The 24,309-nt window shown below is 45.8% G+C and overlaps 1 long non-coding RNA gene across 2 annotated transcripts in view; it reads left to right on the top strand.

Moving 5' to 3' along the window:
* Window positions 1-24,309, top strand: part of LOC142024022 (uncharacterized) — a 220,636-nt gene that overhangs the window by 128,233 nt on the left and 68,094 nt on the right. For both annotated transcript variants that reach the window (XR_012648367.1, XR_012648366.1), the window contains exons 6-7: window positions 6,678-6,779; window positions 8,799-8,903. This is a non-coding gene — a long non-coding RNA (uncharacterized LOC142024022). The remainder of the gene's footprint in view (window positions 1-6,677; window positions 6,780-8,798; window positions 8,904-24,309) is intronic.

Here is a 24,309-nt window from a genome sequence, read left to right as displayed (position 1 = left end):
GTTAGAGTGAGGGTGGGACTGGGGGTGCCTGGCTCTGGGGGGAGGGGGCATTCAGTTAGAGTGAGGGTGGGACTGGGGGTGCCTGGCTGTGGGGAGGGCATTCAGTTAGAGTGAGGGTGGGACTGGGGGTGCCTGGCTCTGGGGGAGGGGGCATTCAGTTAGAGTGAGGGTGCGACTGGGGCAGCCTGGCTCTGAGGGGGAGGGCATTCAGTTAGAGTGAGGGTGGGACTGGGGCAGCCTGGCTGTGGGGGAGGGCATTCAGTTAGAGTGAGGGTGGGACTGGGGGTGCCTTGCTCTGGGGGAGGGCATTCAGTTAGAGTACGGGTATTGGGGGTGCCTGGCTCTGAGGCGGGGGCATTCAGTTAGAGTGAGGGTGCAACTGGTTGTGCCTGCCTCTGGGGGAGGGGGGACCATTTATTTAGTGGGGAATAAATGTGGCGCATATGGAAGGACAACAGCCACAAGTATGGTTAGCTTTGAATTCCTATTGGGCACCACTGCTCTAAAGGATAGTTGTATTTAGTAGGATCCAGTAGTGCATTACGCATTCCTTGGTTTGAATTTCTTTTAATTACTCCCTGGAGGATTAGTCAGGTGGTGCTGATAGTGTTGAACAATACAGTGGGGCTGCTCAGGTTAATGGATCAGTGATTCACATAACAAGACATTCCTGAAATGTAATGGATTGTCTTAATTGTTTCACTGAACAGTGTGAACCTGAGCAGTCATCCCAGCTCTCCTAGCACTAGAGCAGAGCCTTTGTCATGGGAGCAGAGTGGGTGCAAAGGCTGTGCAGTTGGCCCGAGCGCTCAGTGTTGGCATACTTCATCCCCCCTTTTGTGCTTAACTATAGTCTGCCACACTATTCTAGGCTGCTCAGGGACTCCTCTTTTTACATACTTTTGTTGTGGAGGAAAGACCTGGGAAGTCTGCTGAGACTCGCTGTAGTCCTGGGGGAACAACCTCTCTGTCCTTCCACAGGCCATGCTGGAGCCCCTGCTGTTTGGCACAGGGCTGTATTAGGTTACTAGAAAATCTTACTCAATAGAGTTGAAAAATAGACAATTTGCAAAACTTTATTACTCTCAAAACAGAGAATGGCTTGGTGAAATGTAATACAGCTCTGCGAGAGGGAAAGCAGGTACAATTGGGCTGGCTCTCATGGCTACGGTTGAGGTGAAAATGCAGTGGCCTTTGCTGGAGAAAGAGACAGGAGCGCAGGAAGGACAGCAGTGACATGATCTCTCTGGCAGCCTGCACCCAGAGATAAGCTCCCTCTTTTTCCGAAGGTGACATGAAGAACGGGTAACTTTTCAACAGGAAGTTGACTCATGTTGAATGTCTGGCATTCCTGCCCAGCTCTGTACCCACTCCATGTGGCAGTCTTACCCTGTTCCGTGGCTTGGCTTTATGGTGACTCTGGGAGAGTAACTGAACAGAAACCCAGCTCAAGCTTTTTTCTCAAGCCCAGCTGTTTTGGGTTTCCTGAAGGACCCCCCCTGTTTCTGACTCTAGTTTCCTGTGAGACAGCGGGGCACAAGTGCCTCTGTTGGTAGCAGAGGAGTAGAAAAGCTGCATCTGTCACAGGCACTCAGCATTTGTACACACAATTCCAAGTCTTGCCAACAGGCTTGGTCAGCAGATGAGCTAGGCAGCCCTGTGTAGGTCTGTGGATCCCACTTCTGTCGCACACCGTGCAAGAGAAATGGCTGGGAAGTTCACATGCAGTGTTGTGGCATGTGCAGTGTGACTGGAAGTGATGGGCTGCACTGGCTGGGTATGTATGCTGTCATCACCACTCCCCTTTGCTGGTCTCCTGGAGCAGTGTGCAGTGGTGTTAGTTGTGATAATTCATCAGGGACACAAGATGATGACTGGAAAAATAACAGAGACCCACATGTCTGTGCAGTGGGGCCTCCAGTGTGAGCCTGAGCTGCCCCATCTCCACTCCTCTTTGCCGGCTGTGACCAGGGCTCTGCTGCCACTGTGTGTGTTCTTGGTACTCCATGCCTAAAAAAACAGCCAGCATTGCTAACATCCCTCACTGGGTGGCCACAGGAGTAGCTGGCCCTCCCTTACATGGCATCCTTGGGGCTGCAGCAAACCCTGAATTGCTCCCCTCACCAGACAGCTGGCGGTATCAACCCACCCATCTCATCTGTAAATGAACTCTGCTTTGGGGCACATGATGTGGGGAGCTCCAGATGCAGAGTCCTTCCTGGGATCATGCAGCCCAGCCATCTGTTTTTTGGGTTTTTTTTTGGCTACTCAGATAACGAGTATTTCCTGGGGCTAAGGGTGTTTCTGTTCATTTACCTACTGAGGGAAAAATGTGTGAAAATGGGGCCTGTTGTGTAGTACCCTAAAAGCAGCACAAGGTTCTGGGTGTCTTGACCTGTGTTAGACTGAACTTTCATTAATCCACTCTCCCAATCACTGCTGAGACCTGATGGTCAATCCCAAAATGATTGGTGTTACAAACACCGGGATGTAACTGGGATAATTTAATTTGCATATATTTTTGAGGTCAGCCCAAAGCAGCTTAGAAACATGCTCACTTAAGAGCAAACGTGGCACAGCTGGCTATAAATCACAATAACATATTTTGGGTGACCTTGTGATAAGGTTCATGTTGCTGAAGAGTGTCATAGATAGTAATCTATTGTAATTATAGTTTGCTTAAATGTACCTCTGAAGACTTTGGCATTATAATTAACTCTGGCTAGGAACATTATCTCCAAGCAGAGTTAAGGTGATTGATTGCATTGGTTTGTGTCTAGGCTGTTAGAGGGTAACTTGAAAGAGAGATGGAAGTAGATTTTTTGTTGTTGTTGTCTCTAACACTGAAGAATCTACCCACTTTGCAAGCTCCTGAGTAGAGCACTCCTCCTGCAGGTCTGTGCCAACTGCTCTCCCTGAAACTTCCAGATAATGAACTTTATGTCCAATAAGGAAAACTGGGGTCTTCTACAGTATCCTGGGAGAAGTGCTCTAATAGTTCAAATGCTGGGTTGCTAGAAATGTGAGATGAGAGCCATTCTCTAAGAAAACAGTTTGAAATTTAAAGACACGTGCTCTGATTTGCCTGAATTTCAGATCACTCCCAGCAAATTTTAAAAGCTTCTTGATAATGAGAAAAAGGAGTGGTAGAAATCAGAGTGCAGGACTGAGTGTCAGATGCTGTCAGCTTCCAAATCCACTTTTGCCACTGAATCCTTGTTGTGGGTGAGTCATCTAGGGTGACATTTTCAGATGTTGAACCCTTACTATTCAAGTGAACTGATCTTCAAAGATGCTGAGGCTTTATTCACAGCTCCCACTGGTTCATTGGGAGGTGCATGTGCTGGTCCTCACCAGCTCAGAACCAATAGGCAAGAAGGAAGTTCACAGGAGCTTAACCCCACCTCACTGTAGAGAAATATTCCCTCTCATCTTTTCTATCCATACGTGGAATAAATGTTGTTATGTGCACCGTGGCATGTGTAGATGTGCACCACTGGTAGAAACAAATGCTGCTGACCCTGGGTGGCTCTGCTGATCAGCTGGGTGGCATTTGAATCTCTCCTGGATGGCTGCCCAAGAGTTCAGCTTACAGGAAACACTGCTGCTGAGCTGACATTAACTCATTCTTAGCAAACGATAAATGCTATGTGCACCAAGTACAGTGCACAGAAGTATTGAAGCTGCAGAGAAGTGGAGCCTTGTTTCAGGAGGACAGACCAAATCCTGACCTTGGAGAGAAGGTGCAATATTGACTCTCTCTGATTGTAGCTTGGGAATTATGGTAAAGATGACAAAATCACTTGCAAGAAATGGGAGCAGCAAATGATTTCTACCGGAGATCCTGCAGGCAGGTTCTTGGGGGGGGAAAAAAACACCTTTGGGACACTGAAATTGTAATCTCAAAGATACTGGGTGTAGATTACATGGTCTGAGGCAAAGTCATTTAATTTTCAGTGTATGAAGTGTGTGTAAAGTTCAGCCAAAAGAGTTCTAAAAGAGATATCTTGGGCACAACATTAATGGCTAGACAGAGCAGAATCTTCTTTGAATCTTCTGCCAAAGTAGAGTCACTTACTGAAGTTTTATAGCAGTAGCTTAGTAGTGGCAGCCTTCTAAATCTGTCATATCTTGTTTTATTTGCATCAAGAGTATAATTATATTCACACAAACTTTAGTTTTTTCTAAAAGGTGAGAATGGTCCCTGATTTATGTTCCCTGCAAGGCAATTCCTTCACTCCTGGATGTAATATGTCATCAACCAAAGTGAAGCTACAGCCCTGCTGCAATCCCCCATCATCCCCAGGCCTCCCTTCAGGATGCTGTGGATATATTACACCATGACAGCAAGCCCCAGCTTCTCTCTCCACTCCTCCAGTTCTCCTGTTTGGAGGTCTCTGCATGCCACGCCCAGTCAATTTGTAAGTGGTGGCTTCTCAGGAATGCTACAACATGCTTCTGAGAACCAGAACATGCCTGGCTCTTGACACTCTCACAGTGAATCACTTTGGAAAGGCAGCCCAGGAGGAGCAGGCCCAAGGTGAGAGTCAAACTCTCCATCTCATTAGCAGGTGGGCACAGAGTGGCACAGATCAATCGCCAAGGTGATGAGTAGAACAAATGCCTGGAGGATAAGGTGTATGATGAGGCTGACTGGTTCTGGGGAAGGACAGCATTGCACAGAATCATAGGGCTGGAAGGGACCTCAGGAGGTCATCTAGTCCAGCCCCCTGTTTCAAGCAGGATCAACCCCCACTAAGTCATCCCAGCCAGAACCTTGTCAAGCTGGGACTTAAAAACCTCGAGGCATGGAGAATCCACCACCTCTCTAGGCAACACATTCCAGAGCTTCACCACCCTCCTGGTGAAGTAGTTTTTCCTATTATCTAATCTACGCCTCTCCCTCTTCAACTTCTGCATCAGCCCCAGCTGGTGGGTGCTGGCTGCCTGCTAACAGCTGCAATGAGTTTGGGAGTTGAAGTGCCCTTACCTGTGCACAGGTATCTGCAGCCCTCTCCCCTGTGCACATCAGGGTTGAGGTGTACTGCCAATTTTGTGGGTGTCTGAAAATCAACATGGGACTTAGCCTGAAACTGTTATGAGACACTCAAACAATGAGAGTCACAAAGCAGTTGTCTCCCCCTTTGGCAGTCTGTCCCTCTGCAATGGCAACCTGGCCACTGCAGCTCATGCATTGAGCACCTGACATCTGGAATCTGGATCACGATGGGGCCAGCACTTACACATATCTCCTGAGCACAATCAGACATAGTGTGTTATTATTAGGTCTCCACACAGGAAGTTACATTTATAGAAAGATGGAAAAATCTATGAATTTGGGAAGAGCAACAAAAATGATGAACAAGGCTCTTAAGGAGAAGGATTCTGTGAGAAAATCATGTTCCAGGCAATAGAAAAGACTGAGGTGAGATGCCATCCCCAGTTGTTACTATTTCAATTAATTAACTTATTTAGCACCATAAATGTGTCTGGCCTGTTAGCAACCAAATAAACATTAGAAGTGGGCTTTTCAAAAGTACTGACGTGGGTGAAGTATCAGAGGGGTAGCCGTGTTAGTCTGGATCTGTAGCAGCAACGAAGGGTCCTGTGGCACCTTATAGACTAACAGAAAAGTTTAGAGCATGAGCTTTTGTGAGTTAACTCTCTTCTTCAGATGCTTAAGTGAGTTAGGTGCTCAAGGGCCACCAACTCTCATTGGCAATTAGTTAACTGACTGCATCAGGCACATTTGAAAACCCCCCTTGAGCCCTTTCCCCAAACGGTGTAAATTAATATCAGAGAAGCAAAAGGAGACAAGATCCACAGGGTGGGGTTGAGAAGAGAGAGAAGAACGAGAGAGAGGTGAGGAAAGCCCCTTTGAGATTTATGTTTGTCTTTGGGTGTTTTTTCTAACACTGAGGCCTTCATCCCAGGCCTTGGAGAAGAGTACTTAGGACAGGGACTTGAGAGGGGAGGGTGGAGTTGAAGCACTTGAGCTTATGAAGGTCAATGATTTTCATTCCTCCCTGGATAAAGGAGGAGATGCAGCAGTTTACTCCAGGGCAGGGAATATTCAGCATGTCATGAAAGCCTTGACTTTGAGGGTCAGTTAGGCAATGAAACCCAAGGAAGATGCAGTTTGTTGCTGCTGGTAGTATTCACAGCTATGACTAGGCTATGAACTATCAGGCATGAGTGACATCAGTCCAGCTCCAATGCAGTGGGATGTCCCAGGAGACACACCCATATTTGGCATGGGTCACCCACTCAAGATAGATTTCTTCCACTCTCAGCACTTCTGTGGATTCCTAGAATTAAAAAGGGAGAACTGAGGAGCCTGGACAAAATGCTGTATGTGGAAGCACTGGCTCAGAGATCTTCAGTGAGAGAGCAAGAAAGAGCAGTTATGGCAGCAGTCACAACACTGACTTTCTGAGATGGGATTGGCCTCTAGAGTCTCAGGCATTGTCCCAGCCAAGGAGCTTCCCTCTGAAATCTTGGTTCTTGTTCTCAGCCTGTCATTTTGCTAGCTGCTGCTTGGACCCTCCACGTATGCAATGTGCAAATGAGGGGTGTAGAAATACAGGCCTCTGCAATTGGTGCCTGACTAACATGACTGATATTTTAGCCCCTCTAATGTTCATGCATTATTCCTCTCTCCTGTTGGTGGTATACAGTAATGTGTGGTATCTGCATCGGATAAGCCAGAGGAATTGGACACAGAAGGAAAATACTTTCAGTGCCTTGATCATTTGCTGCTATTCCTGTCTCTGAACTTGGTGAGTATTTCAGACTCCTTACTGGGTGTGCTGATGTCATGAGTTCATGTGTTATGATCGTTGCGAGGTTATGCTCTTGGGTTGCAGGGAGAGGGGTCTGGAGGTGTGTGCAGCTGCCATCCATCCTAGGGGGAGGCATAAAACAGAGCCAATTGGCTGTGCAATTTGTACTTTAGGCCTCACTACGTATGTGGGGGAGAGACTGACTGGCTCTTGCTGTGTACCTCTGTGGTCGTGAGACAATGCTCATTTCTGCATTGCTCATAAACAAATATATCTAAAACACCACACTTTATATCCACTTACAATTCTGAATACCTTTCCATTTATCTAAAGCTCGGTGAGGTGAGTTCCTATAAGGGAAGACTTATTTCATTTCCATGAAATGTTTATATTTTCTGGGAAGTTTCTCTCTCACCTCTTTAAATTTTACTGCACTTGGCATGCAGCCTGCAGCAGAGTCCTCCCAGGAAAGCTGGTGAAGCAGGGAGGTTCAAGAGGGACTATAAATTTCAGACTTTCTGGGTTAGAATAATTTAAGTTTACCAAGATCTTAACCTTAAAGGATCAATACCAACTTGGGCTTTTTACTTTCTGTTATGCTGTAAAACGCAAAGAAAAAAAATTGAAAGTTAAAGCAAATAAAAATTCTGTTTGAGCTGGGGGTTGGTTCTAGGAATGATGTTGCTAGCATTTTCATCAGAGCCTTCAGGCAACTTCTGTTTTGGCAGTTTCTGAGATTAGCAATCGCAGGCAAGGCTTCTCAAAAAAAACATAACCCACGACTGTCAAATGTACACAGCTCTCTGCCTCCAAGCACCTTGTTCAAATCCCAACTGGGACATGCTACTCCAACACCTATCCATAGAATGAATTGGGTTTGGCAGATAAGATGTTCCATTGGGTGATACGGTGTTGGCCACAAACAGCTCTCCAGAATTTCATGCTGGTGTGAGTTTCCTTTCCCATTGGCTGGTGAAAGTCATCCTGCTGCAGCATCCCAGTGGCACAGTTGGAGTAAGCCAAGTGGTGTAAAAAGGGTTCATCACTGTGGCTTTCCCAGAAACAATTGACTAGCCTGTTCCAATAGAATCTTCCCAAAATGTCCATGAACTGGATCAGTACAACCTCAAGCAAGATGCAAACTGTTCAGGGGCTCATTTTTTGTGAAGGAGGAAAACAAAACTAATAAAAGAAATTCATGCTCACAAAAAGAAGCTTGAAAAACTTCAGAGGCTGTCTACACTAGCTCCCAACTTCGAAGAGAGCATGGTAAGTAGAGTGTTGGGAGATTATTAATGAAGTGCTGCACTGCATATACAGCACTTCATTAAGCTAATTCTCCCCCGTGGCAATTTCGAAGTGCTGGCTTGCATGTAGCTGCAGCTAACTCGCTGGTACTTCAGAGTCCCTTTACTGGAGTAAAGGAGTAGCCTAGGGACTTCGAAGTACCAGCGAGTTAGCTGCAGCTACATGCAAGCCAGCACTTCGAAATTGCCACGGGGGAGAATTAGCTTAATGAAGTGCTGGCTTGCATGTAGCTGCAGCTAACTCGCTGGTACTTCGAAGTCCCTTTACTGGAGTAAAGGAGTAGCCTAGGGACTTCGAAGTACCAGCGAGTTAGCTGCAGCTACATGCAAGCCAGCACTTCGAAATTGCCACGGGGGAGAATTAGCTTAATGAAGTGCTGTATATGCAGTGCAGCACTTCATTAATAATCTCCCAACGCTCTACTTACCATGCTCCCTTCGAAGTTGGGAGCTAGTGTAGACACAGCTAGAAAGTTTAGTGCCCCTCATCTTTAAGATCCCAAGTCTTGATCATACAGCACGCACAGGTTCAAAATGTATTTAAATAAACATCTTTAAAGCAAAGTGTTTAGTATCATTTCCTGATACTGTGCCTGCCAGGACTTAAAGTTAGGGGTTTCTGTGGTGGGTTTTTTTTTTGTTTTTTTTTTCCCCATGGAGCAGCTGATGGCACCATTAATTAAAAGACCATTTTTTTGCCATGTTTTAGGGGCTGTGTGAAATCATCAACTTAGCAGGGGAAGTTCTAGGCCCCGAGGCAGCACTTGACAGGTTAACATGGAGAAGCTTTTTTACAAATATTAACTTATAAAAGGTATGTTGCTGTTTTAACATTTAACTCTGTATGTTGCCTTTGTTGATGATTTTGGCTCTGAGGTGGTGGTTCCACATGTGCGTGCCGCTAATCTTCGGTTTATTAGAGGCAAATATCCTTCATCTGAAGAAACAACTCTGCTGTGGCTGATATCTGAGGCAATTACATTCATCCAAACATCCCACCTCAGAGCCATCTAACCTTGTACAGAAGATAATGGGCAGGGATGGCAAGGGGGAGGTGACGTCAGTGTGTACCGCAGGTGCTAGTAGTCAGCTGTGGCCACTCTGATACATTCAACGTCCACTTGCCCTGTGCATGGCCCAAGGAGTTAACACCCAGTACTCCAATGTAATCTGAGTAGCCCAGGGTTACTGTCAAAAGCTCTTGGCCAGTTAGTGTCATCATTTACAAGTCACCTAACCTGCTGTGCATCACAACCAAGTAAGGTGGATTGCCACCTCCACGCTAGTGCTGGCTCACCTGGCCTTTCACCTTACCTCCCCAGCCCAGCTTACTCTAAATCAGAAAGCACAGACCTGAGGGGTGGTATTGGCACTCTAGGCCCTGCTTGACAGAGGACCTCTCGTCATTACGATTTTTGGCTGCCTTTGTTTGATCTTTGAGTCCAGAAACCTGGTCGGTTAGGGTGCCCTGCGAATCTCAGATCTGCAGATGGGAAGATTCCCCTGAGGCCTCAATGGAGATGCTGTCTGATGTCACAGTGACATCAGCAAAGCTCACTGATCGGGGGATTTCACTATCGCATCCTTGCTCAGGGTACAAAAACACCTATCTGGTCTTTCCTCCTGGGCTTGCCTGCAGAACAGGCTTTATCCCCAGCCACAGAGCTGGTGACTTGGCCTTCTGGCAGTACTAGGAGCCCCATCTGGTTGGGAAGGATGTTTGTTCACTCTCCCTCTGCCTGCACACTGAGAAGCAGGTACAGGTGTGTAGTAAGAATGGCGGGTAAGAACACTTCCCCTTGTGCCCTTGGAGACACTGTAACTGTGACCTCTCTCTTCAGGCATTATGCCTTCAGACCCATTACCTGATCTGGATACCTCCTCCTCCATCTACCCTCCAGTCTTATCAGGTTCCAATAGCTGCTGCTGAGCTGTTGTGCACTATACTTGAACCAAATGATGCTGGAATCTGAGTCTCATGGAAGTGGCAAATTGCCAAGAAGGGTCATGTTTTAATTGGGTAGGAAGGAGGATGGGAGGGTGTTAAGGCTTCATGATTTCTGGACTTTCTCCTCCTCCAGAAAAAATTTAACTGCACAGTAGAGAGAGACCAGTTACTCAGAATGCTTCTGCCGATCAATAGGCTACTCTTGCTGCTTTGGCACACACAACTGTGAGATTCACAAGTGTAGTGCTTGCATGGGCTCCCTGGGCTTGCCTGACTCGCACCAGCCTGATATAGACTTCTCATTCTGTTTCTCTGCCACCTGTGCTGCTTCTTCCTCTCTAGACTTCTGTCACTGCTGCACAGATAGTTTCTGTTGCTCTTTTCCCTGTGTTAAATGAAAGGTAAATCCTGATTACCCTGAATTTCCTGATGTAAAACCAAAGCAATGTTCTGCTGGGTGAGCAGCCTGGGACCACAGAGATTAGCTCTTGGAAATGGAGAGAAGGGCTTGGTCTGACCACCTGAGTCTTGGTAAAGGATGAATGAGTCCTAAAGGCCCACAGATTTGAAGGAGACTCTAAGTCTTGAGATGGGACAGATACCTGCTTTTGAATGGACAGTTTGTTTCTCGGGAAAACAACATGATCTTAAACTGCAAATGTACAGTAATAGCTGCCCACATCTTTTGTTTTGGGGCTTGTGCTGGCATCATTTAATGCCATATACATAGCCAGTCTGACCCCTTTGCAGGGCAGCAGTGAGGAGATGGCTGGGTCTGTGCCCCTTTGGCTAGCAGGAGGGCAGTTACACGGTAAATTCTTCTCAGATTATGAAATTAGCACAGACTACAAACCAGCCAGCTGTCACATCCTTCCCTTCACACTTTGCAGAGACTCTCTGTTTTTTCCTTCAGATCCCGATGGAAGAACTTTGGAATTTCCTGCTTCCATACTAGAGCAGTGGCGGGGTACCCCTGCACAGAAGCTAGAGATACAAATATTTGCTTCTGCAGCTCACAACTGGACTATCCCTGTTCAGATCAAATTCCTCTTTCAGAAAACACTTCTCTACACTGTGCCCACTCCATTTTAGATGTCTTGAGTAAATTGGAGCCCAACCCTTCCTTTGGGGATTCAGCCCTGCACCTCAGTATTACATGTTGCTGTCGGGATTTGTCTCAATATTCAGTCTAAATATGTTTCCTTAATTTCAGCCAGTTACTCCTGGTTCTAAAGTTTGAGCTACAGTAAATGTTCCCCTGCTATTCCTTGGCCTCTTTGTTTCTCAGCTGCAGGTCGCCTGTTGCGATGTCTTTTGTCAATTAATTGAGTTATCCAGGTTTTATACTTGTAACCGCTATCTTCAGTCAGTTCCCACAGCCCCTTAACAGTTTGGTTGTTAAATTCCTTCCAGTTTGTCTGTGTATTAATGGTTTACATAGTACAGCAAGTGTACAGGGGGATGTATAGCTTGGTGATCCACTAACATCTTTTCCTTAGAGTTAATCTGAAGGCCGTCAGGAGTATGAGGCACCAGATACAGCACACTGTGGAAGCTGATTGAAGTATGTGTAGTGGTTCATGAAATTGACCTTTTGAAGTAGTGAGGGAGGAAGCTTAGCTGTACCAAATTATGGGGCTGCTTGTTGCTCTCTCTTATCTCTGAGGAGATGCTTCATTGGCTGCAAAGCCCTGAATTGTGTTTGCTTTTTCTGATCCTTTTTCACCTCGGTCTCCTGTCTAATTTTCTATCTAGAATGAGGAGCTGGTTTAGGAAACTGGAGGTAATTCCTCATGCTTTTAACAGTCGCGCTAACAGGGTTCATCATGCACCAGTGCCAAACCCAATGAATCTCACTGATACAAGCTCCTCTCAGACCACCCTTTTGTTCCCTTATGTGCTTTGGCCAACGGGAACACCACACACAGCATAAATACCTTTGCAGATATGGTTGGTTTCCCTTCTCTCATGCTCTCTGGACAGCAATGACTGCACATAGTAGTATTAGCCCACAGCACGAGTAGTGATTAATCCCCCAGTCATTAATGCTGCCTCTTTTGCTTCACCCAATAAGATAATTCAATGGCCGTTTTAAAATTAATGATTTAGCAAATGTGATACAGAGATGGAGGTGTATAAAGAGCTTTGAGCTCCTTGAATCAAAGGCACTAGGGAAATATTTACATTCACTGTTAATTGTTCTGAGGATGAGATGTTAGTTTCAGGAAAGCTCTGCTCTTGCTTTCATTGGCTACGTCTACACGTGCCCCAAACTTCGAAATGGCCATGCAAATGGCCATTTCGAAGTTTACTAATGAAGTGCTGAAATGCATATTCAGCGCTTCATTAGCATGCGGGCGGCAGCGGCGCTTCGAAATTGACGAGCCTTGCTGCCGTGCGTCGCGTCCAGACAGGGCTCCTTTTCGAAAGGACGCCACCTTCTTCGAAGTCCCTTTATTCCCATGAGCTCACGGGAATAAGGGGACTTCGAAGTAGGTGGCGTGCTTTCGAAAAGGAGCCCCGTCTGGACGCGCCGCGCAGCGGCACGGCGCGTCAATTTCGAAGCGCTGCTGCCGCCCGCATGCTGATGAAGCGCTGAATATGCATTTCAGCGCTTCATTAGTAAACTTCGAAATGGCCATTTGCATGGCCATTTCGAAGTTTTGGGGCACGTGTAGACACAGCCATTGTGTGTGTGTCTTTTTTTGCATTTGGAGGTTTTTTTTATTCTAAAATAATGGAAGAGGTTAATCTGCTGCCTCTTTTCATTTCTTACTCCGCAGGAATGGCCTTGCCTAACTATAAATCATACTAACACATTTGTTTTTTAATCTAGCTATCCTCTATCTAAATACCCTCTGTCTGTCTCTTCTCCTATGGCACTGGGGACCAGAAGCAGTGAGTGTAGATTCAGATAGCCTAAACTCTGTGTGCACTGAGCCCCTGCTCCTTCCTCCCTGCCCTCCCAGGAGCAGTGCTGTGCACACACTGTTTTTCTGAGCTGCTTTGGATTTAGAGAACCTATCTCTAATTAGTTTATATTATGAGTTTCAGTCCAAGACCCACAGATTTCCTTGAAGTGCTTTTGAACAAGTTATAAACTGCCAGACCAACAAACAAACAAAAAACCCTCAAAGAAGCCCTTCCCCACTCAAACCACCAAACGAACAATTGTCTCTTACAAATAAACTTTCTCTTTCTCTAGAAGACTTTGCATGATAGTTTGTCATGATGACCTCCTGAGGTCTCTAAGTCCAGACCCCTGCCTAAAGCAGGACCAACTCCAACTAAATCATCCCAATCAGCTGGGACTTAAAAACCTCTAGGGATGGAGATTTTTACGGGTGCTTAGATAACCCATTCCAGTGCTTCACCACCCTCATCATAAATAGCTTTTCCTAATAGCCAGCCTAGACCACCTCCACTGCAATTTGAGACCATTGTTCCTCCATTCTGCCATCTGCCACAGCCTCTCTCCATCCTCTTTGGAACCTCCCTTCATATAGTTAAAGGCTGCCATCAGATCCCCCCCATTCTTCTCTTCTGCAGATTAAACAAGCCAAAGTCCCTCAGCCTCTCATTGTAGGTCATGTGTTCCAGCCCCCTAATCATTTTGGTTGCTCTCTACTGGACCCTCTCCAATGCGTCCACATCCATTCTGTAGTGGGACCCATGACCGGATGTAACCTTCCACATGTGGTCTTTTTAGTGCCAAATAAAGGGGAATAATAACTTCTCTAGATCTGCTGGAAATACTCCTACTAATGCACCCCAATATGCCATTGGCCTTCTTGGCTACAAGGGCACGTGCTTGGCTGTAGAACAGTCAGGCAAATTAAATTGCTTTGTTCTAATCTGAGTCAGGCAAAGCAAAACTTCCACTGCAAAACCTTTTATTTTGAAATTTGATGCTTAGACATCTAAGCATTGCATTGTACTTGTACCTGTTTAACAAGGGCTTTCACCCTCTGCCATGCAGAGAGTCAAAGATGTTTACAGAAGCTTGAACTGTCAGTTTTTCAAGGCCTTTCTCTGCACCCCTGCAGTAACAGAAAGGAAAAGAAATAATGAGGAAGGGAACAGGCTCAGTTGAGGGATGCACTGTACTTTGTTGTAATACAAGAAGGGTATATTATGCTCAGGGGCCTGTTGTTCTTTTCTGGCAGCTTTGTTTGAAAGGAGCCTGGTGCATGTCACATCTCTGAGACTGCACTTCCTCAGGAAGAATCAAGTCTTGATCAGCAGATCCTGTGGCAATGTCCAAGTCATCCCCTCCTTGGCAAAATGGGAGTACGGGTTTTATTCCCACTTTTCAAAGCCACTGGAAAATGGTGAACAGGGAGTCAGTATGAAATGGAAAAAGTCCCTTTTTGATTTGAGCCGATTCTGTGGGCCATAGCTTGGTGCAGAAAAATAAGTGGCTTGATGCTTTTCCAGGAGTTGCCTGTTTCCATCTGGGGGGGGCCTCTGAGGAGACTTGTTCTTATGTAACAGAAAGCAGGCAGGGATTGAGAACCACAGAGCAGACTGTTCTGTCAGTTAAGTTCAGATCCACCCCTTCAAGCCAGTGACTTTGGCCACTTGTGGGCACAAGACTAAGTATGTGTTGGTCCCAGAGCCAGCAGGAGCTGGTGTTTCTTGCCCCATGTCAGATATGGTACAGAGCCGCTTCCGCAGTGCATGTGCAGTCACTGCTTTCCCCAGAAGTGTCAAAAGCTGTCCCAGCCAGCCACACACACCAGTCTGCCACCACCTGCCTGAGAACTTACTGATGCTTCATGAGGGCAAAAGTTTAAAAAACTGCACTCTGCTCTTCTGCAAGGAGTATGTCAATCTGAAGAGCCAAAAGAGAGATCCATGCTAATGTAATTTGTCCTCCTGTTGCTTTCAAGATAAGAAGAGAAATGTGGTATTGATTTCCCTAGAAAAAGTGACACCCTTTAACATGCGGAATCTATCTCTGTCTGTGGCTGGGTGCTGCTGTGCCTTTCAGACAGTGCTGCCTGTACGTGTGAAGTTATTAAACAGAACCATATTGCCCAGCCTGACTATTAGAGTCAGCTTCAGGAAGGGCAGGTATGAGACCAATTCAAAGAGCATGTGAAAAACTAAGCAGTGCTTAGCTGCGGAATCCAAGTCCGGCTACCACAAAGTAGGCAGAAGTAACTTCTACTCCCCACAAGATAACTTAATTAATAATTAATTGCAGATGCTTCTAAACTACTGTTTGTAATTCAAATGCCAAAGGAGCAAAAGTGTTATGAGCCCCATGATATAAAGAATTCCTTACAGATCAAAAGACTCTGAGAAACTCTTTACAACTTACCAATGGGGTGGCAAATTTTGTTGTTGGTTGTTATTTCGTAAGTTTCAGGATTGTCACGTGGTCTAGTACATAATTAGAGCCACAGATGCTAAGCGGGGCAGCACTTCCTCCCAAGGCCTCAGACTGCTAGAAGTTAAGACCCAAACACTATGGAGTGGATTTTTGTTCTTTATTGATCTTCCAAGGGGTCTGAGCTGGAAGTTTGTCCAGGCTTAATTTGAAGTCAGGTTGTACTCATGCTTAAGGCACTCGGCATCCCACTCAGTGTTCACTCCCTCCATCAGACAGTGTCAAGAGGCAGGATGGAACAATGTATTACTGTGAACTCAGCCACTAAGAAATATGCCACTCCACATTGACAACAAATGCACAGCACTGGCTCTGGTATAACAGCCACTATACACTGTCCCCTAACATTTTAAACAGAACCAAATCAATTTTTTTCTGGTGTTGGAAAAAATCCCCTTGGTTTTAATTTTATTTTTATTTCCAGACATCTATGGGATAGGACCAGTCTTAAAAATTCTGAAATTTGAGTAGAAAGACTTTGCCTACCACTTCTAAAATAACTATTTATTGTTCCTAAGAACCAGAATCACCTGCCTTTTTCCTCACCTGGAGATGAAATCTCATCCTGAAGACGATTATGCTGCCACTGGAGATAAGGACTAAGCTGGTGATGCTGAAAGAAAACATCTCCATTTAAAAAAATCCCTTTGGTTTCTCTAATCCAAAGCTGGGTGAATGGTACCTTGAACATTTCTCAGCCCAGAGGAAAATGTTGGGTGCTTTTTCTTTTCTGTTACTGGAAATGATCAGTCTTACTGAGGTAGCCAAAGCTATTGCAAGCATTCTGCTTTCTGAATGGCTTTCCACACCAGTTAACAGTGGCACTCCCCTCAGAAATGATGCTGTCCATAGTGACCAGGGAGAGGCACAAAGGAAGTCTTACGGAGAACACAGTTATCCTTAAATAGGATGTTTCTCACCCTTTTCCAGAAGGTGCTAGTGTGTCACTAGCAAGCGGCAGTTTAAATGCCCTTGCGCGCCAGTTGCTATAATGGTGCACGTTCACTGTATCATGGCAAGGGAATGGAATGCCAGACCATACTGCAGAAGCATTCGCTCTGGTTACTATATTACCCTGGCCTGCTGTGTGATCATACACAGCAGAGCTAACAATATAAACAATAAATGACTTATTCAGAAAGCCTGGAAGCCCTTGTTCCTGTAGCTACATATATCTTGTAGGGCAGCGCTCTGACCTTACACGCATAATACACTCTAATGCCCTGGAGGCCACCGCCTGTGACTCCACGTTTTATGGACTGTCTCTATATTTATGCTTCACAGACACAAACTCAGCAGATGCATGTCTTGCAGTTGGTCCCAGTACGGGAGCCGTCAGAGGCAGTTAGTCTGTTAATGGTGACCTGCAAAGGAAAAGCAAATGGTGTTTGTGTCCTTTGCTATTGCTTTATGATGGATAAAGAAGGCCAGGGAGATGTTTTTAAATTCCTTCTTGTTTTCCACATTTGAAATATCTGGAATATTGACTCCTGGCTGTCTTCTGTGGTTTTGTTGAAGGGCTCCACAGCAGAGCATCAGAGGATGGGAACTCCTGGGAGCAGTTTCTGCTCACAGTTTAGGTTTAGTTGCTAGAGCATCTCTGCCCAGAGTTTGTCAGATGTAGCTGAGCCCTCACACACTGTACAATAGCACTGGGTTAACTAACAGTGGGATTTTCAACCAATTTACTGGAAGGAGTGCCAAACGTGGGGTAGACGCACTCATTTCAGTTTAAAACAAAAAATCAGTCACATAGCACTTTGAAGACTAACAAAACAATTTATTAGGTAATGAGCTTTGGTCAGACAGACCCACTTCTTCAGATCATAGCCATACCAGAACAGACTTCATATATAAAGCACAGAGGTCCAGAAATTGTTATCGAGGTTGACAAATCAGTTTAAACCACTTATTTGGTTTTGCTTAAGTCACTTAAAAACAGGCCTATGCTAAACTAAAATAAGCCATTCTGAAACCAGCCTGTGCCCACGTGAGGTTTTACTCCAGTTTATCTAAACCAGTTTAACTGAGTTTTTGCATATTTGTGTTTAGAGAGGCCCATATTAAGTCTGGAGCAACCAGACAAGCACTGGTGACTCTATAAATGCCCTTCCCCATCTCTTGCTCCAGTTTGATCTCTTGTACTTGTGATATCTTTATTTTCTAGAGAATCCTCTCACACGGCACAGATCACAACTGAGATTTAAAATTGAAGAACCACGCTATTAAAAATTTTAAAAAATCCACCCAAATTCCAGACCTCCTTTGTATGCCTCTAAGGAGATCCCATACCACCACAATATTGTTTTTCACCATTGCAGAACCTGTAAGAGTTTTAGCGATAGTTTGTTTCTCTTCCTAGTGAATAACACCACCCCTTGTCCTGCAGGATAATATAGTGCCACTGTTTGTCAGCATTTCCATTCAGAGCCCTTCTTCTTGAGAGTTGAAGTGTAGCTCTTCCTGCTCTCTTCTAGTTTATCTCCCTTGGGGCTATAAGCAGAGCTCAGATTTCCCTGTGTGGGTAAGTCTGGCAAAGAAATTAGCTTTCTGCATATTTGAAAACAGCATTTAATATTTTTATCTTCAGCTCTATTTTCTTTTTCAGAAGAAAAAAGGAATTTTCATTTACCAGGTCGAGAATTGTCATTTTGTGACCAAAGAAAAACAAGGTTTTCACAATGCAAATTGCCTCCCATTTTTTTGTGGCACAATGTTGTTCTCTTCTCCATAGCCAAGGAAAGATGGTTGTCATTTCAAGGGTGAAAAGCCATGTTCACGTGGCATCAGGCTGACTGTGGAGCCAGCTGACTGAGCAGAAAAAAACAGGGTAGTCAGTAAATATCCACAAGGGAGAGCTTGGTAGTTTTGGTTACTTCTAGAATTCTGTAAATTTTGGATGGCAAAAACTGGTAGTTCCATACAACATATTTCCCTGTAGTTTGTCCAGTTCAGATTGAGGTGTCTCAAGTGTTGGGGCTTCTAATGCTTATTTGAGAGGCCTTTGCAGAGTCTAACAAACTCACTACTATGGATTTTTTTTTTCTAATGGTCTTCCTTCATTTTTCTTGTTTGATTTTTATCCCATTACTCCATTTGTCTCTAATGTATCCATTGTCATAAAATCCAGGCCCTATATACCTAATGGACATTCTCTCTTTTGGAGTGGGTAATTACCTTTCTGGCATTAAAATCTATTAATCTAAGAATTTCTATTGTCCTAATTTATGGTTACTTCTATGTAGTGTCCTTATTTGCAAGAGCACAGAGCAGGGGCCCATGTGCCAGGAGTAGAACCAAAAGATTGGAGAGCGTGTCAGAATTTACGTGGATCGCTGAGCTGATGTCTGAAATAGTCAGTGTTGGTCTGACATCACTGTGGGGATCTTACAAGCCTTACGTGTGGTCGAGAGGGGCCTGAAGGGTGGGAACTAAATGCTACCAGCCATAACTGGCACTCCAGGAATATGCTGTACCTTGACAGCTTATGTTCAGGCCAAATAGGTATCCTCCTCCTCCTCCTCTTCCACAGCTAGATAGCCAGGGCCCAGCCCAGGTGATGAGAGCGAGCTATGCCTGTAATACATTCCAAAGCCGGAACTAAACAGAAGCAGCCAGCCTGTGTGTTTGTATACCCAGAGTCATATTTAAAAGCAATAAACAATTAATAAAACCAGAATGAAGAGTCAGTCAAATATAAATCCCATGAATGTATTAGAAAAAGCTGCTTGGGCTTGTTTAGTATGCACAGAGGGAAACACAAGCCATGCCTGCCTGGAACTACTAAGAAAAAAAACTGTGACAAAAGAACACAACAGCCTCTCTTCCTCCTGAGCCAGCCAAGTGCTGGACATATCCTTGCTGCGGTTGGCTTTCCCTTTCAACTCTGGCCCCTGATTAGTGCCGTTCCAATGCCTCTTTGAGAGCTACAGACAGGACCACAGGCTTCAGTGCCAGAGGAAGGGGACCTCCATGTGGAATTGCTCAGGAGCCAAGAGCATTCTGCTGGGCCTTTGGAGAGGTGCACTGCCATCCATATTCACCATTATATCACTGATGTGTCTTAGAGGACACAGTCCACAGTCTGCTAGTAACATGGGCACTATAAAGTGTGAGAAGAAGGTGCTGCATCCTCGGTATATTGCGCTCCATACTGCATAGATGTTAGGTAAGTTTGTGCATGGCTGTCTCCTCTGAAATGAATGAAGATTAATTCTTGAACACTTTTAGGCTCTAATTCTAGATCCAAGTTGAGCTGTGAGTTATAAATCCACTCTTCTGTACGTGGTATCACCTTGGGTTTTGGTAGGTAAATGTCTGCACAGGTCACCTCTACCCTTGAACTAAAATAGGGAGGTGAGTACCTGTGCTGCATGGAAGATTCTGTTTTGCTCTTAGAGGCGTGTCATCTGCACAGTGTGACCTCAGATGCATAGTGTGTGCAAAGTCAGGCTGGCAGGGGCATTCCCACTTGGCTCCTCTGCTCAATGGTTATAATAAAGAATCTGTAGGAACTGCAGACAGTTTACTTTTGGTTCCTTCATGACTCTTGTTTTAATTACAAAAATATTTTAATAATCAACAAATATAATTAGTAGAATAGCAATAACATGGAGCATGCACATTAAAAATGGAAGGGACCCAGAAAATTTAATCAGAGGCTAAAGGGATCCTTAGTGGGGTAAAAAAATTGGGACACATCACTGCCTTAAACAATTCTCTCGAGACTCCGCCCCTCCTGTGCTTCACTTCACTTTATTCCAATATCCTGTCACGTAGGCCTAACAGCCTGGTCTTCTTGACTCATTCTCCAAATTCTCATCATGTTTCCAGTCATTTCCTTTTCCCTCTTGAATTTGCTGCTCAACTTTCTCTGACATATTTTAATCCCAAAACCATCAGTGTTTCTGGCAAAGACTCCATCCCCTAATTAACCAAGCAACAGTTCTGATTTGGTAACACTCTATAGCCGCGTCTACACGTGTGCGCTACTTCGAAGTTGCGGCGCCAACTTCGAAATAGCGCCTATCACGGCTACACGTGTTGGGTGCTATTTCGAAGTTAACTTCGATGTTAGGTGGCGAGACGTCGAAGTCGCTAACCCCATGAGCAGATGGGAATAGCGCCCTACTTCGACGTTCAACGTCGAAGTAGGGAATGTGTAGACGATCCGCGTCCCGCAACATCGAAATAGCGGGGTCCTGCATGGCGGCCATCAGCTGAGGGGTTGAGAGGCACTCTCTCTCCAGCCCCTGCGGGGCTCTATGGTCACCGTGTGCAGCAGCCCTTAGCCCAGGGCTTCTGGCTGCTGCAGCTGCTGCTGGGGATCCATGCTGCATGCACAGGGTCTGCAACTAGTTGTCGGCTCTGTGTATCTTGTGCTGTTTAGTGCAAGTGTGTCTGGGAGGGTCCCTTTAAGGGAGTGGCTTGCTGTTGAGTCCGCCCTGTGACCCTGTCTGCAGCTGGTCCTGGCACCCTTATTTCGATGTGTGCTACTTTGGTGTGTAGACGTTCCCTTGCAGCACCTATTTCGATGTGGTGCTGCCCAACGTCGACGTTGAACATCGACGTTGCCAGCCCTGGAGGATGTGTAGACGCTGTTCATCGAAATAGCTTATTTCGATGTCGCTACATTGAAATAAGCTATTTCGATGTAGCATGCACGTGTAGACGTAGCCTATAAGAGTCATGAGCCAAAGGGTTCCTCTCCAGCATGCTGAGTGACTGGCTACAGGGGCAGGCCAGTCTTCAGCTTGGGCAAATCAGCCTAGCTCCAGGGAAGTCAGTGGAGCTACGCCAGTGGACACCAGCTGATGATATGGATTTCTAGCACAAAGAGAGAGGAATTTAGTATGAAAAGACAGATCTGTAATGCCAGGCAGTAAACAAAATGTTGTGCATGGTTCCTGCAGGCACTGTTAAAGCTGCTTTACACAAGATTCCAGAAACCAACTGTACCCTGGGTACGTGCTCCACAGATGTATTTGAATTATGTGGATGGGGCAGTCTGGTCATGGTTCATCGTCACATGTTCGTTGTGACTTTGGATTCAGTGGTGGAGGATCTGCTTACTTCAAACTTCTTTAAGCACGGCCTGTTTGCTGTGTTGCGCCTCTGCTGTACCATCACATGGGGACTACAATCTCTATTGACTGACAAGTCAGTATTGGCACAAAGCTGTGCAGGAAATTTTTTTGCTACTTTTCTAGAGGCAACACTCATCTTTTCCTGGAGGAGCCATATTTTTTCCTCCAGAGATGTCAGATCAGTATTGTTTACCCATTTGTTTATGTAATAGTAGCCCTACATCATCAAATGACTTTCTCCTACCTGGCAAAAACAGGCTGTAAAGTTGTATGCTTGCTTGCATATGTCACATAGACTGTGCTCTTTAATTTAAAAACTAATATTAGTCTAAAGAGCAATGCATAATGAGGAAGCAAGGTGGATATAAAAGAGCTGCTTCCTGGGACATGGAAAAGTATGATTTTGGGTGTCTGGGTATGACTGGGGAGCCAAACACATCAGAACTACAGCACCAAGAGGAACAATGGGAGACAGGGAGTGCTCAGTTCTCCTCTGAAATGGAATGGCACGGCTCACAAGTCCACGCTTTGCCAAGGAATTGTATTGCTGCAGGCACGGTTTCTGTGTAGAGAGGAAAAGCTGTGAGGATTGATTGGAAGAACTCACACCCTTGCTTCATGGTGCTTATAATTTTAACATAAGCCTCTAAACAAGTGACACAATTGGAATCACATGTGAGTGTATTGATTTTGTGTCTTGCAAAGTCTTCAGTGACCTGGACTAAGAGAGAGGATATCTGTGTGGCCTTGAAACCTTATATAATGTTTCTGTGTTGGGCCAATAAAAAATATCCTACCGATTATTTTGTCTGAGCTCAAATCGTGAAGGAACATCAGACTGAGTAGGAAAAAAAGTTCTGTGGTTACAGCTCTGATAATCTCTGAGCTTTCCTCAAATATCCACCACCCCTAAGCTCCCTCTCCAACTCCTCGACCATGGAAGTGATAACTGCAGACTTGGCAGTGAATATGACGTTTCACTGAGGGAACTTACACAAATATTATCTCAAGTGAAATGAGGGTTTAATTCTATTATCTGTAGCTTTTCTTTCACCGGGGTCAAAAGTACAGCAACTGGTCATGTTGTCTTTGTATCCCAAGAGACAAAAGACCTGTTTTTAGACCAAATAATTAGTCATCCAGAACTAATGTCCCACAGCACTAACCACTAAGGAATGCTACAGAGTGATCTAAATCCCTTGGTAGTTCTCCAGTGGCCCAGAAGGAGCTTTTTCCTTGTCTCAGGGGAGTCTCTTGAAATGGGTGATGTGGAATAGGAGACTTGCCATGGATAAGGCTGCAAGGGAATGAAGTCATTCAGTGCAGTATGAGGAAATCACAGGGCCTGAGATCTCCCCCAGTGTTGCACTGAGTGCCTTCATTCTTTGTTGCTCTGTCTGTGCTGTGCCATGCAAGGGCTGGCAGTAACTTGGGCACAGCTGTGAAGGGGCTCCCAAGGCTGCTGTGATTGCCTGGCATGAGGTTGGGGTAATGCTGCACAGGCAGATGGGGTAGGTGGTGCAGCACCTCTCAGGAAACTTGGGTGCTGCAGCAGTAATGATGGAGCAGCTCCAGAGCCTGAAAGGAGCTTTCCACTGCATTCCCCCAGAGAACCATGAGGATTTGGCACAGAATCAGTATTTGGCCCTGAATGCCCGAGGAGGGGCAGGGAGCCTGGACTCAGCCCTCTGGAATTGCAGGTATTTTCGCCCTGTCACCTGTAAAGCTGGGGAGACTCAAAGGAGTGGGAGGCACAGAGACTTCCATCTGGGAAGCAGCCAGGGTCCCCCTCAATCCATCTCATTGCCCCAGCCCAGATGTGTCTGTCTGGTGGCTGGAAACCCTCTTTGATGGTAGTGTGGTTTGGGGTCTCTGACACATCGCCTGATGTACAGGGCTGGCCTGAAGGCCTGGGATCAGATCAAGAGTGCCTGTATAAGCCAGCAGCCTTCTCCAGCTGGTGGGGTAAGGTGAAGGGGGGCTCAGTTTGTATGAGTGTGGGTAGGATGGAGACCAGCTGCATATCACACACACAGATCTACAGCATAGTCTCCTCACTGTCCCACATGAGATGCTATCCCACTGTGAGCTTAGGGCTCCATTTATGTGCTGCCCAGAATCACTTGTGGCCCAAAGTGCTTGGCAGAGACCCTCTGCCCAGTGACCTGCTCCAACTACCTCTGTCTAATAGGCCCTGGGCTTCCCCAGTGCCATGCCCCAGACTTGTGTGTGAGAAGTGAGATAGCGTGCTCTAGCCTTTTATTTAAAGTGGATTTTGTAATATGGTGGTACACCTCCATGGGTTTGGCTCTGGCAGCTACAGTTTCAAACTTTCCAGAGTGAAAGTCACCTCTGCTGCTTGTTTTAGACTTAGTCTCCAGGAACACACAGATTGGGGTAGAGACCAGTTTGCAAGTGAAATGCATGCCTTACTGCCACAGGGCAGTGCTGCAGGGACATATCAGCTCCTCAAGTCACTCTCCTTGGGACTCCTCCTTGTGCCCCATGACATCCATTCCCTGGGGAGGGGGTTCTGTCTTCCTCCTGATGAGCCCTTGGAACACCACACCCACAGCTCCTCCAGCATAGCTCTGTTACCCCAGCACTTCTATACAGGGTCTCCTCTGGCTGCAGGGCTCTCCTGAGAATAAGGAAAGGAGCAGAACATTGACAGCTCTTCCCATGGCTGCACTGCCCCCAGCCACCCCCTCCCCCAGACATTTTCTGTGGTGGGAACACTGCTGGGAGCCAGAGGAGACGTAGCTATGTGGAAGGACAGGGTCTGGTGTTT

Source organism: Carettochelys insculpta, chromosome 21 (genome assembly GCF_033958435.1).
Source record: "Carettochelys insculpta isolate YL-2023 chromosome 21, ASM3395843v1, whole genome shotgun sequence".
NCBI lineage: Eukaryota > Metazoa > Chordata > Testudines > Carettochelyidae > Carettochelys > Carettochelys insculpta.
Note: the sequence above shows the minus strand (reverse complement) of the source record. Positions and strands in the feature narration are given on the sequence as shown.